This window comes from Marmota monax, unplaced genomic scaffold (genome assembly GCF_021218885.2).
Source record: "Marmota monax isolate L192 unplaced genomic scaffold, Marmota_monax_Labrador192_F-V1.1 WCK01_AAM20220418_F8-fsc00642, whole genome shotgun sequence".
NCBI lineage: Eukaryota > Metazoa > Chordata > Mammalia > Rodentia > Sciuridae > Marmota > Marmota monax.
The window spans coordinates 124,112-145,199 of NW_026692834.1; positions in this window are offsets into that span (position 1 = coordinate 124,112).

A 21,088-nucleotide genomic window follows, 5' to 3' on the forward strand; every position below is an offset into this window, starting at 1 on the left:
CAGTTAATTCTCCATGAGGAAATTGGCTAGAGATTGACAAAGAAAATCTTTTCCTAAGTGTGCAACACTGATGCAAGGGAGAACACAGGAGGTACATCAAGTAAACTAAGTACTTCAGAATATATGTTAGAAAACTTTAACAAAAGTTTTAAAGGTGACTGTGGGGGTGAACAGAGACTTCTTGGGCAACTTGTCTGGTCCTTTTCAGTATTCAACAAAAGTTGCATACTCTCTGTAATTCAAAAATAGCCAACCTTGATGTGGAATGGCCATCAAAAGGGTTATTAGACAGAAGGATATTTACTGAGATCTTTTTAATAATTGTTGGAAGCCCTCAACAATTCCCTTTTATTGATTGCTGACAAGAGACAGTACAGAAGCAGCTCCCTTAGTTGACTACCTATCTAGGGCTGGGGATATAGTTCAACTGTTAGAGTGCTTGCCTCACATGCAGAAGGCCCTGGGTTCAATGCAAGTATTGAAAGAGAGAGAGAGACAGAGAGAGAGAGAAAGAGAGAGAGAACCTATCTAGATGGACAGTCCAAGCTGATATCAGCTTTGATTACAGCAACTTTTAAGACCCAGCGAGAAGGAAACAAGCAGGAAAAAACTGACAAAGGAAAGACAATAAGAAAGTCAGTTTTGCCCAGTGAGTCAGGAGAGAACCCATCACCTTATGTACCATTCTACCTGACTTTACTGAGACTACCAAGATAACAGCCTGTTCCTGCAGACATCAATTACTTTACAGCCAACAAAATATTTGTTTGTCACTTATATATTTCAAATTTCACCAAGCGTTGTCCAAAACAGAATTCTATTAGCTTTTTTTTTTCTTTTTTTTTTTTTTTGGTACTGGGGATTGAATGCAGGGGCACTCGACCACTGAGCCACATCCCCAGTCCTATTTTGTATTTTATTTAGAGACAGGGTCTCACTAAGTTGCTTAGCACCTCACTTTTGCTGAAGCTGGCTTTGAACCTGTCATCCTCCTGCATCAGCCTACCAGCCACTGGCGTGCACCACTGAACTGGCTCTATAAACTCTTATTGTGTGTTGTATTGGAGACTCAGCAAGAAAATTTTTAAAAAATATGAAAAGTTATCTTTATTCCTCAAGATTCATTATGTTCAGTTGTTTTATAAATTACTCCAAAATAATAAAATCACTATCCTAAAACTGATTTAAGAACTATTTTTCTATACTTAAAAAATGAAAGTAAACAATTCCACTCTCTCCTTATAACTAATGATTAATATTTTCTTAGATGTTTTAAGTCAATATGTACTATTTTGTTTTGCTGAAAGTTTTAAGAAAATTCATCATAATTATTTTATAAGGACTTAACCTTTTATCTCTTAAGCATGAGAACAATTTATGCACCTCAATAATTTCTCTTCTAATACTTAAACTGTTATAAATTAAAGAATTTAAACTGAACTTTTTTAGGGACTTTCTCAGAACTGAAAAAAAAAAATAAAATGGGCCATCAGTATCAATGTGAGCCTTCTAGGATTCAGTTGTAATATTGTTGCTACTCTATAGTATTGAAATAGATTGCCCAGTCAGAATGCCTAATACGTAATACAAAGAGACAAAGAGCTGGCAAAAGAAAGAAGAACAAGTAAGGAGTATAAAAGCAAAGCAGCTTGCATTCAGTGCTCAGCCTTTGAATACAAATCTACTGGGCTAGTACTGGTATTAATAAAAGCTGATTCCTGATAAACAGCCCATGCCTTGTCTCTGTTTAAGAATCCCACATTTCTTGGGGCTTGTGTTATGGATTTGGAGGCAATGATTGTACCTCCTTTATTGTGGTGGTGCAGACCCTGGGGAGGTAACCACCAGCACCAGATTACCAATTGATCTGTACGCCAGGACAAGAAACCCAGATCATAAAGGAACGTGATAGGGCCCAGGAGCCACTTAAGGAAGTGCCACCCATCAGAGATGTGGAACCTGGATTCAAGATGTAGAGCAGTCCCTACATGGCGGAAGAGAAACTGCTTTTGATCACTACCCAGAGTTCCCTAAGTATTCTCAAATGGAAAAGAAAAAACTAAAATGATAATGTACTGGGTGATGGGCAGGATATGCTTTTTTAAGTGTGAGAGTAAATGGTGACTCAATGAGAAGGGTTAAGCAAGTGTATGATTTTAAAAATTTTTAATTAAGTATATAGAGTGTATGGTTTTTTTAAATGTTAGATATTCCAGAGGATATGGAGTTAAGTTGACTACAGACCTTCTCTGAAATAAATTGGCCTTGGCTCAAAGAAAGTTGGCCAAGGGGTCACTAGATAAAAAGCTACAAGAGCAGTTGCCCAGATTATTTTGAGACAAGGGTTGGTGGGGAGTGTCACTTCTAATTACAAGCTGCGGTGGGATATAAATGCTTGTTTTATCTGTTCTTATGTTCTGAAATTCTGCTAAATTCCTCTCTAATGCTTGAAAACTGTAAAGACAGAGAGAGGGGATCTGCAAAAGCCAGACAGATCAGGTCCTGGTGTTGCCCCAAATTGAAGAAGTCAGCTCTATAATTTCTTCAAATGCCTCATAAGAGAGCCTAAGGGAGCTAGGAATATCAGGGGACACAATACTCCCATCTACTCTCCAAATGGATATAAGTAGCAGAAATGGAAGAACCCCTTTTCTTCAGATTCTCAAATTCTTTAAGTAACTGGGCCTACTATATTCTGATCTAAAAGCACACTCTGGTCTGATAATGTGTTCCATGTGCTTCCTTACTAAAGTAATTCTGGCTGTGTTCTTATTTCAGTCTATGAATTTCAAGATTTTATGATGTAGTGCTCTGCTCCAATTAGTCTTATTTTGTCTGTTTTTCTTTCTGTTGACTTTATTGAGAGGCAAGTTGTTCAAGGGTTAACTCCCAATACACTGGTAGAAAACAGAAAGAAAGACCTTCTCTATGGAAGACTTCTAGGCAGTAAAAGAGTGACGATGGGACAAAGTCTGCTCCATGAAGGATGACTAAAACTTTTGACTTTGCCATCCACTGTGGCTGGCAGACTCTATTCCTAATGTTTTCAATTGCACAGGCACCTTTCATGCCTGGGTCATACTGTAGAAATCTCTGTTAGACTAATTTAATTTGGGGGTTAAATCTAATGAGGTTAAATCTAATTGTCTCGTACTTTAGTACCTACTTAAAGCTATAAGATCTTTGTTTATTCTCTCTTTTATGTATGTGTTCACATCTGTATATTTATGTCGTATCTATATATGTCCTTATACCCATATCATGTAAAATGGCAATTAGGATTGGCTTATAGTAAGTGAGCACTCATAAATAAAGGAAAATAAATGAATTCAAGTACTTCTTAGTTCATGTGATCTCAACATTTAAGAAAAGTTCCGTTTAAGTTGGTTAAACAGATAAGAGTAAAGATGTCTTTAAAATCACTACCCACATTTTGGAGTGTTAATTTCTATAAAAATTTAAAGTATAATACTTATTGCTTCTAGTATTTTTCTTTAGCAGAAGAAAGATGGTTTAAACTGTTAACTACAATTGTCTGATAGCTTCATTTTAATGGGTAACTTAAAATTAACAATTGAAAACAAGTAAATTAGACTGAACATAAATGAGACTGACTAGTATTCAAAAATGTGTTTGTTAGAGGAAAAATTCAATTGATTTACAAAGTTAAAATACTAAGACCTCAACTAAATATAAATTTATTTGCTCTTGTCTTCTTTAATTCCATTAGATAGCACACATTTGAGTATTAAATGAGTTTTTAAGCTTGTTTAAAAAAGTAAGCTTTTGTTTCTAGGTCTTCATTAAAGCAAACTTAGAGTTAAAAATTCTAACAGATGTAATTCAATATAAAAAAGAGTACAAAAAATTCAGCTATATTTAATTAAAATATTATAAAAAGTATATTTTCTTATTAAAATGAATTAATTTATCTAAATTCAGAAATTTCCTAAGGCTCATTCCAAAGTATTAATTTTAATCAACAACAAGGAAAGAGAGATAAGAAAGTTATAAGTGGGAAAATATTATTTAGTATGGAAAATTTTAAGTAGAGAAAAAATGTTTCTGGATGAGGAAATACTTTGTATTTTGTATGGTAGAATAGGCAGGCCTAAGTTACACAAGAATTCTAAGTTGCACAAGGTTTCTGAAGGGTAAATCTGAAAAAGTTTGTGAGTGATTCAATTGGCTACAACTTGCCCATCAGTTAAAGTTTTTTAAGGATTTTTTTTCATAGGCACCTTTCATGTCTGGGTCATTAATGTACTGATAAATTCTCTGTTAAAGTAATAAGTTTTGCACAATTCTGGTAAAACAACACAAAAGCAGGGAGTTTTCTTAGATTTTGTTTGATTCATGTTTCATATAAAATTTTGTATTCTTAATTAATATTTATACATTCTTAGGAAACAACATATAAAATTTTTGTAAAATAATATTAAGAGACAAATATCAGCTTCAGAAATGAAATACTATACCAAAGATTTATCAAAAGGCTGCCTCATCTGAGTTAAGACACTGCCTTTCACTGTATTCCATGTTAAGATGATACAAAATCAGGCTAAACTTAAGTTCATTAAAGTTAAAATCAAAGGATATATTTTTGTGGTAAAATTACTATTATCTCAAAATAACCAAAATCTAATACAAAATTAAGTAAAGCTTTGGGTAAGTTATAAAAAGTATGTAATTCTATATAAGAGTTTTTATTTAGAAAAGGTAAAATTTGTAAAGGATCTCATGTATAATTAAATTAATAAATTTTGCGGTATTTGTGGAGGGTAAAAAGATACTAAAGATATGCTAATATTATTATAAAAATTACATTTATTGGCTCAAATCTATTATATAAACTCTTGTTAATTGTTAATTTCATTTTGTATTTTCATTATAAACTTTATAACTATTAATTAGTGCTTTACAGAACTACAATTTCTAATATAACAATCTGAGTTAATCTGAAATAAACCATTACCCATAGGTAACTTTCAGTTTTAAAACTGACCCAAAGGAAAGGCATAGTTAACTGTAAAGTTATAGACATTAGGATTAAAATCTAGTACTCCTACAATAAGACTGATGAAACTGTCTTGCTAGATGTTTAAAACCAAAACAAAGTCAAGGACGTTAAAGGGGGAAAAAAAAGTCAATATTTTGGCTCTTGTCCCATGATCATGGTCAGCTAGGACCCAGGGAATAATGGGACCTCTTTCTTTAAGGGCTTTACAACTCAGAGTTACATGACTTTCTGGGGGATCAAAGGGACCCTGAAAACAGGAACCTATCATATGCACTTTCTATAAAGAACAGGGTCATTGGAGAAAGAATCCAGTGCTTCCAGGGGAAGCCACAATTAGTCAGTAGACCCTAACCCAATCTGGCAGATGGCACAAATGATAGAAAAGTTTAGAGGTTTTTCACAAGATCCAAAGTATAATCCCAGAGGAATCTCAGCTGACTTGTGGTAGATGACAATATGGTCAATTTTATCCAACTTGTTCTTAAACACCTATATGGAGAGTTAGAACCAAAGAACAGCAGTATATGGGCCAGAATTCATGGCTCACGAGATTATAAATGGGTAGAAGATCATACACTGCATATCATCCCCACAGTTCTAGGAAGATGGAATGAATAAACCAAATTCTAAAATTGCAACTATGCAAACTGTCAGGAAACTCACCTACATTGGGATTAAGTGCTGCTAATTGCTCTACTGAGACACAGAAGATGCAGGCTCTTGGCTCAGTCCCGACCACTACATATCACTGAATTAGGGAATGAGTACCCATGACCTGATAACAGTGTCTACCCATTTAAACCAGGAGATGCTCTATGGATAAACTAATAATAATTAAGTATCCACTACAAAAGCTTCTTTAAAGGGGACAAATCACTGTCATTTTATCCACCCATACTGCAATAAAAAGCTGGCTTAGGTGGTCCCCTAGAATTACAAAAGCAAAATAAAGCCAGCTTCTCATGACTGGGAATGCATTCCTGCTCCAACTACACCTTACAGGTGGACCATCCAAACTAAGCAAGCTGTATCTCAAGAGACCTCTGAGGACAACAGTGCTGCTTTAGTCATGACTACCCGGAAGCTGACTAATCTATACAAGCAGAAACTTAAGGAATTGATTGATAAAGAGACTAATCTTATTTACAATATTGACTTACCCTGAAGCTTTGGCTCTTTACCCTTTACCCCATCTGTGGATTCGAAACTCAAGTATTTTGGTTTTAATGCAGGATTCTGTCTACTACCACCCTACCTGTTTCAATTGGTTATTAAGATCTATTTCTACTTTCATATTAACACTGGTTAAAAAAACTGCTCCTGTTATGATGTTATGGAAATAGAAATCATTAAATTAGGATATGCTCCTTGGTATTGAAATAATCCCTGCATCAAGGAGGCAGGGAATGTGATAAGAACTTTCTCAGAACAAAGAAAAAGATAACATGGCACCCTCTGTATCAAGTGAGCCTTCTATAACTTGTAACATTTTTGCTACTCTGTAATATAGAAGTAGAATGCCTAAATAAAAAATGTGGATAACTTTAAATAGCATATAAAAAGCTGGTAAATTAAAGGGGAATTAGCAAAGAGTACATAAGGCAATGCTTCCTGCATTTGGTGCTTAGTCTTCAGTTATAAATCCACTGGGTCTGTTCTAGCACTAATACAAGCTGCTTCCTGTTGAATGCCCAGGTGCCCTGTCTCTCTGTGCAAGAATCCCACAACAAACTGATTTCATTTTTGCTTATTATGAATTTGCTGTGATCCCTTTCTTTTCAGGTTTGTTATGTTTAAGAGTGGACACATACCCCATGTTGGCTAGATTTTAAGATAAAAAAATCACATTTTTAGCTGGACACAGTGGCACATGCCTGTAATCTCAGGGTTTCAGGAGGCTGAAGCAGAAGGAGACTGAGTTCAAAGCCAGTCTCAAAAGCAAGGTGCTAAACAATTCAGTGAGACCCTGTATCTAAATAAAATACAAAATAGCACTGGGGCTGGGGCTCAGTGGTTGAATGCCCCTGAGTTCAATCCCTGGTACCCGCCCCCCCAAAAAAAAAGAACCACATCTTTATATTTATTATTGCTCATGATCTTTCTGAGTTACATTTACATTCTAAATGGCTTAAAAATAAAATTGTATTTTTTCAAAAAAACAGCAAAATAGGCATGGTGACACATAAATGCAATCCCAACAATTGGAGACACTGAGGTAGGAGGATTCCAAGTTCGAAGCTACCTCAGTAATTTTTCAAGGCCCTCAGCAACTTGGTAAGAATCTCTCTCAAAATTAAAAGGACTGGAATGTGTCTCAATTCCAAGTACAAAAAAATAAAATAAACCTAAATTACCAAAATATAATAGTAGCATAGACCAGTGGAATAGAATACCAAACACAGAAAGAAATCCACAAGTCTAAAGCCTCCTCATTCTAGACTCAGTACCTAAAGCATACAGTGGAAAAATAGCCTCTTTAAAAAAGGTGCTGAGAAGCCAAAATGTTCACATGCATAAGTTAGAAACTTGACTCCTGTATTTCCCCATATTATAAAAATCAACTCAAAATGGATCAAAAATATAAAATCTGAAATTCTGAAGCTGTAAGAAAATGTAAAGGAAACATTTTGACACATTGATTTTCTCAATAAAACCCCAGATAAACATAGAAAACAAAAGCAAAAGTAGACAAATAGAATTGCATCAAACTAAAAAGTTCCAGCATGTAAAGGAAATATTCAGTAAGAAGAGAATCTACTAAATGAGAGAAAATATTTGTCAATTATTTATTTCAGAAAATTAATATCTAGATTATATGAAGTCTAAAAACAAAAGAAAGTAAATCAATTTAAAAATGAGCAAATAATCTGAATGGATACTTCTCAAAGAAGAAATGCAACTGTCCATTAAATAAATGAAAAAATGTTCAGCATCACTAATCAGGGTAAGACAAATCAAAAGAACACAAAGAGAGCATCTCACTTAGTTATCAAAAACAAAGTATGCAAAGAGACTATAAATGCTGAAGAGGATGGAAGAAAAAAGGAACTGTTGTAAACTGTTGGGTAATAAAAATTAACAAAAAATTCCTAACAACACAACAACAACAAAAAAAACTGTCCAGAGCCATCTGTGGGCTGTATGTGGACTATCTGCCTCTCAGCCAGTGAAAGGACACATCTGGCATTGGGAACCTCCCGTGGCACCCCCACAGGTATAGATTGCCTGATGCAGGTAAACTTCCTCCTCAGCTATGCCAAAGGTCCCACACAGAACTGGAGAGGGATGACCTGTTATAGCTGCAAAGCTCCTCTGAAATCAGTGTGACTTGCCAAGATGCCAGTCAACCTGCTGACTGCAAGATATCACAAAGCAAGATATCACAAGCAACCACCCCTGAAACTTTATCCCTGCCTTCAATGTACTCCCTTAAATAAACCATGAGAGCCATTATCAATAGTCTAGTTCCACCTTTTGTGTGGACTGGACCTATCAGGGACTCCACCCTTTTGGAACTCTCTTTCCAATTTTGTCTTTTGTTCTTCACTAATTATTCTAGACTTTTAGTTTCTTAGGTGGCTTATACTCTGCTTGGCAAGAAGAAGAACCCCCTAATGAGGCCCTAGCCATCTCCCCATTTAAAAAAAACCCTAAAAATAGGCCTACTATATAATCCAGCTATTCCATTCTTGAGAACACATCCTAAGAACATGAAATTAGAGACACCTGCAATGCCCTATTTACTGCAGCCATATTCCCAATAGCTAAGATATGAAATCTGCTTAAAGGCCCAACAACACTTGAATAAATAAAGAGAATATAAAATATATATACAATGGAGTATTCTCTCACAAAAAATTAAATCCTGTCATTTGCAGCAATATGAAATAAACTAGAGAATATTATGCTAAACAAAATAAACTAGATATAGAAATACACATAATGAGTGAGCATCTGGTATGCCTGCAATCCAGCAGATCAGGAAACTAGGCAGGAATATCTCAAGTATCTCAAGCCAGCCTCAGCAATTTAGCTAGGCCCTTATTAACTTAAACAGTCTAAAAATAAAAAATTTCAAAAGGGCTGGGGATGTAGCTCAGGGAATTTTTAGAACTTAAAAATTGACGTTGGAAATCACTTAGTATAACAACATTCATTGCATAAAATGAAGCACATGTACTGACAAGGTAACTGGGAATTATTAAAACCATGCCTGTAACTTTGTTATGGTTTTAGAATTCTAACTAAATTGACTTTGAATGGAATTTCTCTTAGATAATTAGTTACAGATTATATGTAAGAATATTACATTTTAGTTTTCTTCTCATTTTACTTGTTTATTCTGATGATGCCATATTTTCTTTAAAAAATATAACTGGCATTAGTTCTTTCATTTAGCCTCTATTGGGTTCTGTAGGTCACCCCTATAAAGTAGAGAATTTTATTTTTCTTTTCCTTGACTACCATCTGGGGCTGACAGGAGAAATCAGAAATACCAGGCGCTGTCTCTCGAAAAAAAAAAAAAAGAGTGGTATAGAGCACTTAATTAATCAACTAACTTTTCCAGCTTCACTTTCTAAGGAATGCTCAGGTGCATGTGCATTTATATCTTCAAAAATATTTTGATTTGAAGATTAAAAGAATAAATGTTCCTTCTACAAAAAGAAGGAAATAAATAAAGAAAAAATGGGGGCTGGTGATGTAGTTCAGGAATATAGCATCCCTGGATACAATCCCCAATCCCCAACTCCACATAAGGAAGACATACACTGAATGGTAAGAAGGAAGGAAAGAAGAAAGATACACATATACATACTGTTTTCTCATATATGGAATTTTTTTTTAAGTCCACAGGTGTGGTGGTGCATACCTTTAATTCCAGAGGCTGGGGAGGCTGAGGTAGGAGGATCATGAGTTCAAAGCCAGCATCAACAAAAGCAAGGTGCTAAGAAATTCAGTGAGACCCTGTCTCTAAATAAAATACAATATAGGGCTGGGGATGTGGCTCAGTGGTTGAGTGAACTGAGCTCAATCCCCAATACCCGAAAAAGAAAAAAAAAAGACCATTGAAATTAGAACAGTGAGTGCACCAGGATTGGATGGAGGGTCTAGGATAGAGAAAGAATAGTTGGATATGATCAAGGCAGAACACATGCATGTATGAAAATGTTACACAGAATATCATTAACTAGTTCATTTTTATGACTTTTAAAAAAGACATTAATATATAACAGCACATGAAAAAAATATTCAAAAATCACTATCCACCTTGGAAAAAAAATTGAAGCTACCATGAGATAGTACCTCACATCTATTACAGTGATTTTTAAAATATTTATTTATTTTTTTGTAGTTGGACCTCTATGTAGAGAATCAGACATGACTGCTTGTGTGCTCGCAAACAAGATGCTTTGCATCTTGGTGGAACTTGGTTGCAAACAGGATGTTCTGCCAAGGATGTAGAGAATCAGATAGGATGACTGCATGCATGCTTGCAAACAAGACTCTTTGCAGTCCTTGATGGAGCTTGCCTGCAAATAGGATGTTCTGCCAAGTGGGCTGGAAGGATTCTGAGAAAAGAATATTATTTGCAAACAAGAATGTTTATCTGTTCTTGAGAAGGAACAGAGCTCACAATGCTCCAGCCCAAGAGTAGATTATGACATCATCAGTAAGTTGCTTCTGATCAGTAAATTACTTCTGCACATAATGTTTTGCAAGCTTATAGACCTGAGTCATTGCTGCTGGAATGCTGCCTTCTTTGTTCACAATACTATATAAAAGACTGCTGTATTCAATAATGAGATGCTTCTTCTTCTTCTTTCTTGCTCATGCTGACCTGTGTTTGAGTTCTTTGCAACAATTGGCATAGTAGGCAGGATTCGGCACCGAAAGGGTAAGCACTCCGGGTTGAAAAATGAAAGGGGGACTTTCGAGATTAACATGGGAAACTCCCAATCCTTAAAAGAACAATATATAGAGTTTGTACAAGAATTATTACATTCCATAGGTGTGAAAACATCTCATAAGAGACTTAAGGAGTTATCAAAACTATAGAATGTCATTGTTACTGGTTCCAGTATCAAACTAAGGTCCAGTTAAATTTAGGGAAATGGAAACTCATTCAAAAAGAGCTCCGTAAGCAGCATCAGGCAGGAAATGTTATTTCCTTAAATATTTGGACACTGTGTAGCGCTACTACTCAAGCATTACAATTATTAGAGAGTAATAGTGAAAAGGGTTCTTATCATGAAGTCCAAGTTGATATGTTAAAATCTGATACTAAAATTAATGAAACAGAGCCCAAGGAAGAGATCTGTGATACTGTAGGTGATTCTCCTAAATCAGATTCAAACAATGAAAGGGATTTAGAAAGTTCAGATAGCACCTCTAGTATGAAAGAAATAATGGAGGCCTTTGTGGAACAAATGAAATTTAAAAAGTGAAAGGCCTCTCTTAAACCTACTGCTCCTTCTTATGCTTCCCTTTTTCCAATTATAAAGTCTAAAGTTTATGTGGGTAGAGAACAACAGAGCTTTTCAGTTCCTCTTACTATGATATACGATGAGGATGATCTTCCAGATCCCCCTGGCAGTTTGATTAATCTACCACATTTGTTTCCTATTACTAGAAAACAAAATCCTCATAATCCCCAAATGATTGATGTTCAGTATACTGCAGTGGAATACAAGTTTATAAAGGATTTAAAAGCTGTGATCTCTCAATATGGCCCTCAGTCTCCCTTTGTGCTAGTTATGTTAGAAAATTTAGGAACTTCTAAATTACTTATTCCCTTGGACAGGGAGGCATTGGTAAAAACAGTTAAGGAAGGATTTCAGTGGTTACAATTGAGAGGTTGGTGGGAAGATGAGGCATGGAAAGAAGCTCAAGAGAATGAGACTCAAAATCTCCCTGGATTTATGGAGGATAAGTTAATGGGAGAAGGTAATTACCATGCCTTAAGAGAACAGGCTCAATATACAGATCAAGATATTCAACAAGTTCGACAGGATTTCTTAAGAGCTTGGAGACATGTAATACCCACTGGTCAAACACAACCTTCCTTTACTAAAACCGTACAAGGGGCTACTGAACCTTATACTGATTTTCTTGCAAGACTGCGTACTGCTTTAATGGGGGCAGTGGGTCAAAATCAAATAGCAAAGGTATTATTGGAAACATTAGCATTTGAAAATGCAAACCCTGAATGTAAATGTATTTTTGGGCCCTTAAAAGGGCAAAACACCTCATTGAGTGAATATGTAAGAGCTTGTGCTGGAGTGGGAGGAATTAAAGATCAAGCTTCCATATTTGCTGCAGCGATGGCTGGAGCCCTTAAACCCAATAAATCGGGAACTTGTTTTAATTGTGGAAAAGCAGGTCATTTTTTGAAAAGATTGTTGCAAAAAAGGTAACAATAGTAATAACAGTATATCTCCCAAGACAAAAAAGATACCTACTGAAGTTGCCGACGTAACTTGGTGTAAACGAGGTAGACATTGGACAAGAGAATGTCGTTCAAAGACAGATAAAGATGGAAATCCTTCACCTCAGTTGGGAAATTACTCAGTGGGTCATCAACCCTTGGGCCCACAAACAATACCAGGGACCACCTCTCACTTATTTCCCACAACAATGACCCATCTCCCCCCCCCCACCGTCACCCACCAAACAATGCCAGGAGAGTACTAAGTTAACTATTGATAATCTTTATGCAGCTACCCAACAAAGTGCTGCTGCTGATTTACCTATCAGTGAAAATGTTTTAATGTCTCCTGGAGGTGGTATTTACAAAATAAAGACTGGTGTTTGTGGACCTCTTCCCTCTAAGAGTTTTGGATTAATTATAGGTCTTAGTAGCTCTGCCTTTTGAGGTATCCATGTAATTCCTGGAATTGTTGATCCTCATTTTACAGGTGAAATTTTAATCATGGCATATTCTACCCAAACCTTTTCATTGATTAGTGGAGAACAAATAGCCCAGACTTTGTTGTTACCTTTTTTTCAATTTCCTTCTAAAAATCAATCGAGAACTGGAAGATTAGGTAGCACAGGAAGTATATATTTTGGAAAACTTTAATTACTAATCAGAGACCCTCTTTAACTCTAAATATTCAAGAAAAATATTTTGAAGGATTAATAAATACTGGGGCTGATGTGTCAGTAATTTCCATAAAACAATGACCACAAGAGTGCCTAAACAAAAATGCCAAATAACATTAAATGGATTAAGGGCAATGACAGATGTGTGGGTCAGTTCTGGCCCTCTATCATGTCATACCTTAGATAATATTAGGTTTCTAACAATTTTTTAAATAATTAATGTCCCAATTAATATTTGAGGCCAAGATATTTTATCTAAACTCAGAACACATATTCACATTCCTTCAAAAAACTTGTAGCCACTGTTCAGCGCCGCCCCCCCCCCCCCAGCAATGCCATTAACATGGTTGACCAGTACTCCTAAATGGATTGAACAGTGGCCTTTAAATAAAGAACAGCTTGAGGCATTGAAACAATTAGTTACTGAACAATTACATGCTGGACATATTGAATATTCCACATCACCTTGGAACTCCCCTGTAGTTGTGGTTAAGAAGAAGTCTGGAAAATGGTGACTATTGAGAGATTTAAGGGAAATTAATAAATGTATTAAATCTATGGGGGGATTACAATTAGGACTTACCTCTCCTGCAATGATTACAAATAAATGGTCAATTTCTGTTATTGATTTAAAAGATTGTTTTTTTACTATCCCTCTTCAACCTCAAGGTAAGGAAAAATCTGCTTTTATATTATCTGAATATAATCATCATCAATTCTTAAATGTTATCAATGGACTGTGTTACCTCAAGGTATGATTAATAGTCCTACCTTATGTCAGGAATTTATTGCCCAAGCCTTAGAACCAATTCAACAACAATTCCCTCATTACATTTTATATCATTATTTGGATGATCTTTTATTAGCAGCCCCTACAATGAGCGTGATTGTTTTTATGAAGCAGTTCTAAAGGCTTTATCAAAATTTGGATCACAAATAGCTTCAGAAAAGATACAAATTAATTTTTCTTAGTCATATTTAGAATTTATATTAGCCAAACAAAAAAAGTTTCAAATAAGAAAGGATAATTTAAATACTCTTAATGATTTTCAAAAATTGTAGGGGATATCAATTGGATTTGTTCATCTATAGGGATCCCTAGTTATCAGTTACAACATTTATTTGCTACTCTAGAAGGTAATACTGAATTACATAGTTCTAGAACCTTAACTAAACAAGCATTACAAGAATTAACCATAGTTGAACAATGTTTAAATGAAGGTTATTAATCTTATATAGATTTAGAAAAATCCATAGAACTAATTCTCTATCATACTCCTTATTCTCCGTCTGTAGTGCTAACTCAAAATGATCATATAATAGAATGGATTTTTTTACCTAATAAGTATAATAAATGATTAATTACATATAGATAAACTAGCATTTTTAATAATTAAAGGTAGATCTAGACTGTTACAATTGAGTGGTAGAGACCCAAATCAAATTATTACTCAATTAACTCATCAACAAATTTCTTATAATCTACAATTAAATGAAAACTGGCAAATTACTTTAGATCGTTATTCTAGAGCTTTATCTACTCAATATCCTAAATCTAAAGTTTTTGAATTTTTAAAAAATATTCTATGATATTAGTAAACCCTATTTCTTCAATTCTCCTTTCGGGCATTATTGTTTTTAATGATGCAAACAAAACTTCAGCAGGATATTGGAGTCCCATAGCTTCTAAATTGTATCCTCATGAGTTTTCCTCTGTTCAACCTGCTGAATTATGGGCTATTACTTTAGCTTCATTAGATTTTTTTTCCAATATTCCTCTAAATATTGTTTCCAGTTTTAGTGTGTATGCATCTATCTTTAATTAGTCTTCCTATCAATCCAAAAACCGTAATTGAGAAACTATTTGCATTTACACAAAGATTATTATTATAGAGAACCATTTCAGTATATTTTACTCATATTAGGGCACACTCTACCCTGCCAGGATCATTAACTAAAGGAAATCAAAATATTGATCAACTATTGTTCCCTTTACAAAAGGCACATCAAGAACATGCTTTACATCCTACAAACACTAAAGGACTTTACAAAAAAATACAAAATAACCCCCAAACAAGAATGTGACATTATAGCTATCTGTTCATCATGTACTCCTTTTAATATCCCTTACTGTCCTCCTGGTATTAATCCAAGGGGACTCCATTCTAATGCCCTTTGGCAAATGTTGTTATAATTCAGTCATTTGGAAGACTAAGATATGTACATCATACCATTGATACTCATACTCATTTTCAATGGGCCACAGCATTTTCTTCAGAAAAAGCTGATGCAGTCATTTCTCATTTATTATCTTGTTTTGCTATCATGGGAATTCCTAGAGAACTTAAAACTGACAATGCACCTGCTCGTATGTCATAAAAATTACATTCATTTTTACAGAAATATGAGATTACACATACATTTGATATACTATATAATAGTCAGGGTCAAACTATTATAGGAAGGGCAAATTGTACATTGTGAGACTATACACATAAAATAAAAAGGGGGGACATGGCTATGGTTTATACACCTCAAAATATACTTCATAAAAAACCTTACTAACTTTAAATTTTTTAAATGTTTGGTCAGTTTCCAAGGTTCCTGCAGCCCAGCAACATTTCCCGACATTTAAATCACAGCCATTATTTCAAAAGTCAGAAATACCTATATGGTATAGGGATGAAAATAAAGAATGGATTTCTGGGTCGTTGCACCACAAGGGAAGGGGGTTTGCTCTTATTTCTACAGGTTAAACACCTTTCTGGGTACCTTCAAGACTTATCAAATTGTAGAATGAGTGACTTGTTTGTCAGACAATTTCAGAAGTTGTCAATGCAGAGAACCTTTATGATAGCGAAGAGAACAGCAGATCCCCCAACATGGGGACAGGTGAAAGGTTGATTCAAGAAGCTGAAAAAAAACCTTCAAAAGATAAATCAGCCTTTAAATCCTGTTAATCTTTTATTGGCCATGCTTGCAGTTATTAACTGCCAGGTAAATTCAGTTTCTTTTTTTTTATTGGTTGTTCAAAACATTACAAAGCTCTTGACATATCATATTTCATGCATTAGATTCAAGTTGGTTATGAACTCCCAATTTTACCCCAAATACAGATTGCAGAATCACATCGGTTACACATCCACATTTTTACATAATGCCCTATTAGTAACTGTTGTATTCTGCTACCTTTCCTATCCTCAACTATCTCCCCTCCCCTCCCCTCCCATCTTCTCACCCTACCCCATCTACTGTAATTCATTTCTCTCCTTGTTTATTTTCCCATTCCCCTCACAACCTCTTATATGTAATTTTGTATAACAATGAGGGTCTCCCTCCATTACCATGCAATTTCCCTTTTCTCTCCCTTTGCCTCCCACCTCATGTCTCTGTTTAATGTTAATCTTTACTTCCTGCTCTTCCTCTCTGCTCTGTTCTTAGTTGCTCTCATTATATCAAAGAAGACATTTGGTATTTGTTTTTTAGGGATTGGCTAGCTTCACTTAGCATAATCTGCTCTAGTGCCATCCATTTCCCTGCAAATTCCATGATTTTGTCATTTTTTAGTGTTGCGTAATACTCCATGGTGTATAAATGCCACATTTTTTTTATCCATTCATCTATTGAAGGGCATCTGGGTTGGTTCCACAGTCTAGCAATTGTGAATTGTGCTGCTATGAACATCAATGTGGCAGCCTCCCTGTAGTACGCTCTTTTAAGGTCTTCAGGGAATAGTCCAAGAAGGGCAATAGCTAGGTCAAATGGTGGTTCCAATCCCAGCTTTCCCGGGAATCTCCATACTGCTTTCCAAATTGGCCGCACCAGTTTGCAGTCCCACCAGCAATGTACAAGAGTACCCTTTTCCCCACATCCTCACCAGCACTTGTTGTTGTTTGACTTCATAATGGCTGCCAATCTTACTGGACTGAGATGGTATCTTAGGGTGGTTTTGATTTGCATTTCTCTGACAGCTAGAGATGGTGAGCATTTTTTCATGTACTTATTGATTGATTGTATGTCCTCCTCTGAGAAGTGTCTGTTCAGGTCCTTGGCCCATTTGTTGATTGGGTTATTTGTTATTGTCTAATTTTTTGAGTTCTTTGTATACTCTGGATATTAGGGCTCTATCTGAAGTGTGAGGAGTAAAAATTTGTTCCCATGATGTAGGCTCCCTATTTACCTCTCTTATTGTTTCTCTTGCTGAAAAAAAAAACTTTTCAGTTTAAGTAAGTCCCATTTGTTGATTCTTGTTATTAATTTTGTGCTATGGGTGTCCTATTAAGGAATTTGGAGCCTGGCCCCACAATATGTAGATCAGAGCCAACTTTTTCTTCTATCAGACAAGAGTCTCTGATTTGATATCTAGCTCCCTGACCAATTTGAGTTAACTTTTGTGCATGGCGAGAGGAGGGGATTCAGTTTCATTTTGTTGCATATGGATTTCCAGTTTTCCCAGCACCATTTCTTGAAGATGCTATTCTTCCTCCATTGCATGCTTTTAGCTCCTTTATCAAATATAAGATAGTTGTAGCTTTGTGGATTAGTCTCTGTGTCCTCTATTCTGTACCATTGGTCCACCCGCCTGTTTTGGTACAAGTACCATGCTGTTTTTGTTACTATTGCTCTGTAGTATAGTTTGAAATCTGGTATCGCTATACCGCCTGATTCACACTTCCTGCTTAGAGTTTCTTTTACTATTCTGGGTCTTTTATTTTTCCATATGAATTTCATGATTGCTTTCTCTATTTCTACAAGAGATGCCTTTGGGATTTTGATTGGCATTGCATTAAACCTATAGAGAACTTTTGGTAATATCGCCATTTTGATGATGTTAGTTCTGCCTATCCATGAACAGGGTATATTTTTCCATCTTCTAAGATTTTCTTCTACTTCTCTTTTTAGGGTTCTGTAGTTTTCATTGTATAGATCTTTCACCTCTTTTGTTAGGTTGATTCCCAAGTTTTTTTTTTTTTTTTTTTTTTTTGAGGATATTGTGATTGGAGTGTTTTTCCTCATTTCCGTTTCAGAAGTTTTGTCACTGATATACAGAAATGCCTTTGATTTATGCATGTTGATTTTATATCCTGCCACTTTGCTGAATTCATTTATTAGTTCTAGTAGTTCTTTTGTAGACCCTTTTGGGTGTTCTAGGTATAGAATCATGTTATCTGCAAATAATGATAATTTAAGTTCTTCTTTTCCTATTTTTATGCCTTTAATTTCTTTCGTCTGTCTAATTCCTCTGGCCAGCGTTTCAAGAACTCTATTGAATAGAAGTGGTGATAAAGGGCATCCCTGTCTTGTTCCAGATTTTAGAGGGAATGCCTTCAATTTTTCTCCATTCAGAATGATGCTAGCCTGAGGCTTAGCATATATGGCTCTTACCATGTCGAGGTAAGTTCCTGTTAACCCTAGTTTTTCTAATGTTTTGAACATAAAGGAATGCTGTACTTTGTCAAATGCTTTTTCTGCGTCTATTGAGATCATCATATGGTTCTTATCTTTAAGTCTATTGATGTGGTGTATAACATTTATTGATTTCTGTATATTGAACCATCCTTGCATCCCAGGGATGAATCCTACTTGATCACGGTGCACAATTTTTTGATGTGCCTTTGTATCCGATTCGCCAGAATTTTATTGAGGATTTTTGCATCTAGGTTCTTCAGAGATATTGGTCTGTAGTTTTCTTTCTTTGAGGTGTCTTTGTCTGGTTTTGGAATCAGGGTGATGTTGGCCTCATAGAATGAATTTGGCAGATCTCCCTCTTTTTCTATTTCCTGAAATAACTTGAAAAGTATTGGTAATAATTATTCTTTAAAGGTTTTGTAAAACTCCGCTGTATACCCATCTGGTCCTGGGCTTTTCTTGGTTGGAAGTCTTTTGATTGCTTCTTCTATTTCATCCATTGTTATAGGTCTGTTTAAGTTGTGAGTATCCTCCTGACTCAGTCTGGGCAAATCATATGACTTAAGAAATTTATCGATGTCTTCACTATCTTCTACTTTATTGGAATATAGGTTTTCAAAATAATTTCGAATTGTCTTCTGTATTTCTGTAGCATCTGTTGTGATATTGCCTTTTTCATTCCTTATGTTAGTAATTTCAGTTCTCTCTCTTCTTCTCTTCATTAGCATGGCTAAGGGTCTGTCGATCTTATTTATTTTTTCAAAGAACCAACTTTTAGTTTTGTTAATTTTTTCAATAGTTTCTTTTGTTTCAATTTTGTTGATTTCCTCTCTGATTTTAATTATTTCTTGCCTTCTGCTACATTTGATGTTGTTTTGCTCTTCCTTTTCTAGGGCTTTGTGATGAAGTGTGAGCTCATTTATTTGTTGGTTTTTCCTTTTTTTGAGGAATGACCTCCAGGCGATGAATTTCCCTCTTAAAACTGCTTTCATTGTGTCCCATAGATTCCGATATGTTGTGTCTGTATTTTCATTTATCTCTAAGATTTTTTTGATTTCCTCCTTTATGTCTTCTGTAACCAATTGATCATTCAGTAACATATTGTTCATTTTCCATGTGATGTAGGATTTTTCCTTCCTTCTTTTATCATTGATTTCCAGTTTCATTCCATTATGATCAGATAAAATGCATGGTATTATCTCCACCCCTTTATATTTACTGAGGGTTGCCCTATGGCATAATATATGGTCTATATTTGAGAAGGATCCATGTGCTGCTGAGAAAAAAGTATATCCACTTGATGATGGTTGATATATTCTATATATGTCAGTTAAGTCCAGGTTATTGATTGTGATTTGAGTTCTATAGTTTCTTTATTCAACTTTTGTTTGGAGGATCTGTCCAAAGGTGAGAGAGGTGTGTTGAAGTCACCCATGATTATTGTGTTGTGGTCTATTTGATTCTTGGACTTGAGGAGAATTTGTGTTATGAACATCGTAACACCATTATTTGGTGCATAAATATTGATAATTGTTATGTCTTGTTGGTGAATGGTTCCTTTTAACAGTATATAATGTCCTTCCTTATCCCTTTTTATTAACTTAGTCCTTGTGGTGAGCCACTTCTGCCGTTTCTGCAGATTATGGTCGCCATTACAAGATGGCGCTGGCTCCGCTGTGGTCTGTGACAAACAATTTCTTATCTGGGAAAGTTGGCACATGATTTTTCATCACCCTGTGAGAAAGCTCCACGCGGCAGCTTTGCATTGGGGCTTGGGATGCTTTATTAAGGCTGGGAGGGGCATCAGAGAGGAAGAAGAAGAAATATCAAGGGCCTGAATAAACTGCTGAAAGAAGATTCCTGAGTTGCGTCTTCCTTGCGGGCAAGGGGTCGCGACAAGTGGTGCCGAGACCCGGGAACCAGAACTTTCAGCAGTCAGGGGTGGTGCACCGGTTAGTCCCAGGTAAGTGGGATCCGCGATCAAAGCGGGGTTAGTCCCAGGTAAGTGGGATTCACGACCAAAGCGGGGTTAGTCCCAATAAGTGGGATCCACGATCAAAGCGGGGTTAGTCCCTAGTAAGTGGGATCCGCGACCAAAGAGGGACAGCTCCTCTGTAATGAAAGAGAGAGCATTACATTTTATTGCAGCTGCACTGTGTACTTTCGCTTTTGTTTTCTGTGTTTCTTTTGTTGTGTCATTTCGCTTTTGTTTTTTGTGCTTCTTTTGTTGTTGTGACGACAGGGACGCTCCCCTGTAAAAGGAAGAGCGCGGGGAATTCATAGAATGGAACGCTCCCCTGTAAAAGGAAGAGAGCGGGGACTTTTGTACTTTCACTTTCTTTATAGCTCTAAAAACATTATGGGCGTTGCTTCTTCAAGCCCAATTTTGTTGGCCCTAGATGGGTTGTTACATTCAAAAGGACTTAAGATAAAGCAGAGTACTTTGCAGATGTTTTTAAGAGAAGCTGATATAGCGGCTCCTTGGTTTGCTTTTTCAGGGAGTCTTACGGTTCCCAGCTGGGACAAATTAGGGAAAGATCTAGATTTCGCTCATGA